Source organism: Cornus florida, unplaced genomic scaffold (genome assembly GCF_030987335.1).
Source record: "Cornus florida cultivar Cherokee Brave unplaced genomic scaffold, ASM3098733v1 CherokeeBrave_3.0.0_Hap2_Chr10, whole genome shotgun sequence".
Lineage (NCBI taxonomy): Eukaryota > Viridiplantae > Streptophyta > Magnoliopsida > Cornales > Cornaceae > Cornus > Cornus florida.
The window spans coordinates 40,648,354-40,654,970 of NW_026775580.1; the positions used below are offsets into that span (position 1 = coordinate 40,648,354).

Genomic DNA, 6,617 nt, shown 5'->3' on the forward strand with positions numbered 1-6,617 from the left:
TGGACATATTATTTGCAGTTGGGCTTGTTAGTAGGTTTATGGAAAAACCCACCATAACTCATTTCAAGGCGGCTAAGAGGATTCTTCGTTACATCAAAGGTACCCTTGATTTTGGGTTATTCTATTCTTTTTCTAATGATTTCAAGCTTGTGGGTTATTGTGATTGCGATTGGGCCGGAGATTTGGATGATAGAAAAAGTACTTCTCGCTATTGTTTTTTCATGGAAAATACTACTTTTACATGATATTCAAAGAAGCAACCCATTGTCACCCTCTCAACTTATAAAGCGGAATATGTTGCAGCCACTTCATGTATTTGCCAAGCAATTTGGTTTAGGAATTTGTTGAAGAAATTACGCATGCTACAAGAAGAGTTAATGGAGATATTTGTGGACAACAAATCAGCAATTGTTTTGGCCAAGAATCCTGTGTTTCATGAAAGAAGCAAGCATATTGATACAAGATTTCATTTCATTAGAGAATGCATAACTAAGAAGGAGGTGGAGCTCAAGTTCATCAAGTCACAAGATCAAATTGCGGATATTTTCACCAAGCCCTTCAAGTTTAAAGAATTTCACAAGTTAAGGAGTTTGCTTAGAGTTGGAAAAAAATTAAGTTTAAGGAAGGGTGTTAGAAATTAAACTTGATTATATTTTTAAATGTCTTTGAAGGTTATGGATATTTTTTATTTGATATTTAATTTTATGTTTATGTGAGTTTTTATTGGAGTTAATGGGGGGCATGAGAGTTACAACTAGTAATGGTGATGTAAGTGGGCTAGTGGGAGTTTTGCCTACTAAATGTTATGTTAATGGGGTGTTAATTTTTTATTTACATTTATGTTTTGAAGCCTATATAAATCCATGTATTGTACCCATTTTCAATCAAGTGAAATAAAAAGTGTTTTCCACCATTTGTATTCTCTTCCAAATAATATAGTAGGTCAATATTTCTAACAATAAAGAGTTGGAGTCTGAAAAAAGAAGTGATATATAGGATAATTCCGCCAGAAAATATACAAACCAGGTATGTGGCTTTTTTGATGGTATCTGTGTCATATCCGACGATGTCTGCCCCTTTAAGGACCGAAAACATCACATCCATGAAATCTTGGTCACCGATAAACTTACCGGTGTCCCTCATCCGGCGATGCTCCTTTAATCATTCCCCTATCATGTTGTCCATTTCTTTTGCAGTTCCCTTCATGTCCTTTCGTGTCCACCCAAGTCCAACCACCTTATAAAAGGAAAGGCGTACCACAAAGACCCCCAGCAACCGAAAGAATTCCCTCATCAGCTTCTGGCATCGTCTCGCCTCTTCACTCGTTGCATTAGCACCAAAATATCACTTTCCAACAACCATTTTCACAACCACGTTTAGACTTAAATCCCCAAACCAGTGCTTCATCTCCGTCAAAGCACGACTGGAGCTGTTTTTCTTCTCGGCCCAAATCTTGTAAACCTCTTTTATAGAGATCTTTGTTTCAGAGATTCGTGTCTGCTTCAACAGCTCCAGCCTGCAGTTTGAGAGTAGCTCCACGGAGATTACCTTGCGCAGTTCGCACCAATAAGCACCGTAAGGGGAGAACGCAAACATGGCATTGTTGTAGCCCAAGTGTTCACCTGCTATAAATTTGGGATGGCTGGATACTGCTATGTCATTGGTGGTGAAACATTCCTTAGCAGTCTCCCAATTACTCACCACCAAAGCGCAACGCAAACTGAGCTTGATGGTGAATATTGGTCCATATTTATCAACCAAGGCTCCTAAGGTTATGTGGGGAAGTTGAGAACCAGAACCTAGGAGGTGAAGGTGTCCTATTATGGGCCATGCACCCCCAGCTTCTGGTGCTCTAATACCACCTCTAGCAACTCTACTCTTAATTATTCTGAAACCCCTAAATAAGTAGTAGAAAACTAGAAGTACAAAGAAAAGCCCAGCTATGGAAGTGTTTATGTGTTGGAAAGAGAAATCAATAGAAGTTTTAGCACTAGGAGAGTTCGGTTAAATGGTGGTGGTGGTTCTACTTTGGCATGTAATATATATATACACAAACGGACACACAGTACAAATGTAGTTCTATGGTGATATATATCACTTTTCTAGTTTGGCATGTAATGTACACACAGTACAAATGTAATGTATGTTATCAGTGGACAAAGATTCTGTAGGTGCTGAGGTTGGTTTGCATTCTGAGTCGTCTGGCAATTCTGGGACTTAGCTTGGTGATTCCCATCATTAAGAGTCCTCACAGTCTTTTGCTACTCAGTTGGCTTTACTTGTGAGTGCTACTACAACCACTATTCCTAACACCTTCTAATTGGTTTGTCAAGACTATGATCTTGACTATAAGGGGTGTTAGTTAGGTTTGGTTGGTTTTGTGACTGTTGGTATTCAATGTATTTTTGGTTTTATGTCTGTGGCCGCCTATAGATGCCTATGGGGTTTGACTTGTTTTCTTATCATAAAAATAAAATAAAATAAAATAAAATGTAATGTAATGTAATGTATACACACACACAAAGTACAAATGTAGTTCTATGGTGCTTTCATTAGCTAGTTTGGCTAATATAACCTCAACACATCCTGATCTTTGGTCCTTGTCAACATTATCTCTTTTATCACCATTATCATTAAAAGTGGCACCGAACATAAAGCAACAAATGTTAATATAAATATATATATATATATATATATATATATATATACACTCGTGTAAGGTGACGTGGTCTGGGGACGATGAAGTCCAATTTAGTCTTGGGTTGCATGAGTCGTGCGGTTTCTTTTTCTTGGTAAAAAGACTGCATGTAATTTTATGTCGAACTTTTTAAAAATAACGGGTTTAGGTACCCCTGACTTCGCATCAGAGACCTCTAGCATGACCCCTTTGACTCTCTACATTAGCTAGTACTATTTGTAAAGTCCAACTATTATTTTTCTACAACTAAAGAACAAATAATCTCTCATGTTTGAATTCACATTTTCTTTTGTCACTTTGCCAAAATTAGAAAAACAAGTTCGAAATGAACACTACTAGTTGATCTCTTCACGCCTAGCAAAATATTTATGTATATTCACATTAATTCGATCATTAGATACTTTTCTTTTTTTACATTGACGTAGTAGAAGTGATTAGGCGTTCACTAGAAAAAGATAGGTAGTTTAAATTCATAAACTAAAAGAAAATTCACGAAGGAATATGCTATTTTATTAATAAAATTGATTGAATAATCTGTTCTCGCGACATTGTACTTATAATAAATAAAATTCTAAAACTATAAAAGAAACTAATAAAATAAAAGAAACTAATTACTTAAGTAAATTAAAAATATAGAGAAACTAATTGTAGAAGGAAATTAAAAACTTAAAATTAAACTTCCTGAAATTAAAAAATAACTAAAAAAAAAACATGTTAAAATTGTCATACATCAGTCTCGTCCACTTCAAAAAAACTCGTTCTCAAGTTTCCTTGCCACTAATCATATATTAATATAAACAATATTTTATACCACCGAGGACCTGCTCTTAATCTTTTATAAAATTGCTTCGTTGGTCCAAGTGCACAAAGCAAAACCCGAGAAATGACATTTCCACGATAATAAACTTTTGTTGCCTCACAATATCTTTCAAACATAAGAGACACCTTCTGTCACATATGCTTGTTTGGTTGGCTACTTCCTTTTAAAAGCATAGACCAGATTGAGTCCTCATCCATTAAAACCTTTTCACTCCTATTGTGCGGAAGAAAAATAATTCCCCACCAATAGAAGGTTGACACATCAGCATAAGAGGGGACCATTTAAAAATATGAAGACTATTCAACTTCCAATTTGGGCCACAACATGAAGAATGGGTTGGGTTAACCAAGCACGGTGGACTGGACTCAGTAAAAAGGCCTGAATAAATAAGATTTCATGTAACGACCCAGTCATTTGCCTTCCTTTCCTTTTTCTTGAAATATTATGAATGAATTTTTTTTCGTTTAATTTTCTTTTCTGAGCTCTGTTTCGTGTCGCTTAGTGTCATCTCGAGTGCTCGGAATTGGTTTCTGAGACTCTTTCATGTGAATTGACAACTTCCTTTGAGGACCGAGTCATTTCGCATTTTTTGACACTATTCACTTTTCGTCATTTTCCCTATTTCGTCCTTTTTCCCTATTTTATCTTTTCCCCGTTTGACACTTTGTTGGCGTAACCACACTTCTTGTGTTCGGATTTGATTTTTGACTTCATGTATCTCCATCTTGAGTAGTTTCCACGAAATACGTATCTTTACTTTTGCAAGAAAGTACTCTGGTTGCTCCCGGTGTCCATAGGGGCATGGATGCAAAGTTCTTTGAAATTATTTTCTTTTCTTGGGGTATTTTTCGTAAATATCTTTTGAAGATATTTTATTTCAGGGGTTTTTAAGAAAATATTTTTGGAAGATATTTTTATTCTGGGCCATAAGTGCAGTTTTCACTTTTTGGAGGGGCCACTGTGCAATTAATGAAAGTTATTGCAACATGTCTTGTTTTGAGCCTGGATCCTCGTACGGGATTTATTTTCACATTTCATCGAGCTGTGTACTCTTAGAATTTCCTCCTGGTCGATGTTTTCCAGTTTCAGGGTTTCTGGCCCCGGTTTGCGTCAAACTTGTTTTGGGCATAACTTTCGACTCGGGACTCGATTGTCGACGCCGTTTCTTCTGTTGTTCATATTTTATCACTTTGAATCTTTTTTGTTCACAAAGTTTTTCCATTTGAATGCGTTTGCTCAAATTTTACTTTTTCGGACCTGACGGGGCCCGTTCGGGGCACTTTTTGAGATTTCTATAAATGGGGGGTGAGATATTTCATTTTTCATCTTCTCCCCTCTTCATGCACGACCTGGAGCTCCCATGGTAGCCCAAGGGGTGCTGTCATCTTCTCTCTCCTCTTTTGGTTCACTTTTCCTTGATGGAAAGTCTTCGGCCTTAACGTTTGTTGTTCCCCTCGCCGTGCTCTACCTTTCCCCCTTATTAGAATTTAGTTTTGACCATTTCTTGAGTTTGGTTTTGAGGTCAAGTTATGATTTTGATGGGTCTTTCATGGGGGTTATGTTCACGGCGTTGTCCCCGACAAAACCTAATAGTTTCGTCGGATTCGGAGCCGTTCCATTTTGATGGCATTTGAGATTTTCATCTCAAATTAAGGTAGGAGATGTTCTAGGTTTAAATTCTTGTTATATAGCATGCTTGTGATGCTTATACTACTTGTTTGCATGATTAAATATAAAATCTAGAGATTTTATTATTTATTTTTCTTGTACGGGATCTAATTTTCCCGGTTGCTCATGACTTGGTTTAAACATGTAGCATGATTTTATATTGCCCCTTGATATGCTCATTGTCGTGTATTAAAATTGGAACAATTGAATAAGTATTAAAGATTTTATTTAATATTTATCTTAGGTGAAAGATTAATTCACATGGCTTTAACTAGCTTAAAATCAGTATGTGTTAGCATATTAAATTAGGCCTTAGCATGCTCTCCAACATAGTTGAATTTGAAAGTGATTGGAGGTGTTTTGAAAATTAGTATTTATTAATTAATTTTCCCCGAGTGCACTATTCACTCTATTTAAATTCCGACTTGATATTCTTGATTTACATGCCATATAGCTTCACATATATTTGATTTAGAATATTCGGTTAGGTTTTGAAACCTTTTATTTAATTAAATTCCATGTTTAAGATTTAATCCTCATGGTGATATACAACTTGGAATTGTATTGTGGCATGCTAGAAAATTAAGTTTTGGTATGGTTGTTCACATGTATTAAATTGCAATTTATTGCATGAGAATTGCAACTTTTGTTTTATATTTAACTTTAGTGAAAGTTTAATTCACATGGTCTTAAATTGAATGAAATAAGCTTGTAATGTGATATTACATTAGTCCTTGGCATGTTCTCTAAGATATGTTAAATTGAGAGCATTTGGTTAAGTTTGAAAATCTAGAGATTTTAATTAAAAGAATTAATTAAAATCTATTTTGTGGTCCCATTAGCTTAATTAAGATTTTAACTTGATATTTGTATTGGCCATGACTTGTTTACTAGTATATATTAATTGTGGACCATTTGAAGTTGCTTTAGAACCTTGGTAATTAAATTAGTATGATTTAATTAAAATTCTACTTTGTTGTTCCAACAACCTAATTGAGTTTTAAAATGGATATAGGTGATGACCATGCCATGCCCTTTAACATGTATTAAATTGAGGTTATTTGGAATTGAATCGGAAGCTAGAGAATTTAATTGTGTTTATCCATTTAAATTCTATCAATTTGCTCCATGATCTAGTTGTGTTTTAGGAGTGGTTTCTATATTCAAATCATGGACTTGGACTTGTTGTATATTCATTTGGTTATGTTTTGAACATTAGATAACATAGTTGCTATGTTAGTATTCATGAGAATATGTTTTCCTTATTGAATATATTATTACCTTATGTAATGATTTGCACACTTCGTGTTTAACATCTTTCATGAATAGCGTGTAACGAATCGCACACTAAAGATTCGACATTCATCATATCATATTAGTTGTGGATTTAGAGCATGTATTGTATAGGTTTCCAAATTTGGTTGCGCTTAG

At 35.1% G+C, this 6,617-nt stretch overlaps 1 pseudogene; it reads right to left on the reverse strand.

The window, feature by feature from the left end:
* Positions 1-837: 837 nt before the first annotated feature.
* Positions 838-1,596, reverse strand: LOC132277521 (cytochrome P450 CYP82D47-like; annotated as a pseudogene).
* Between the last annotated feature and the right edge of the window lie 5,021 nt (positions 1,597-6,617).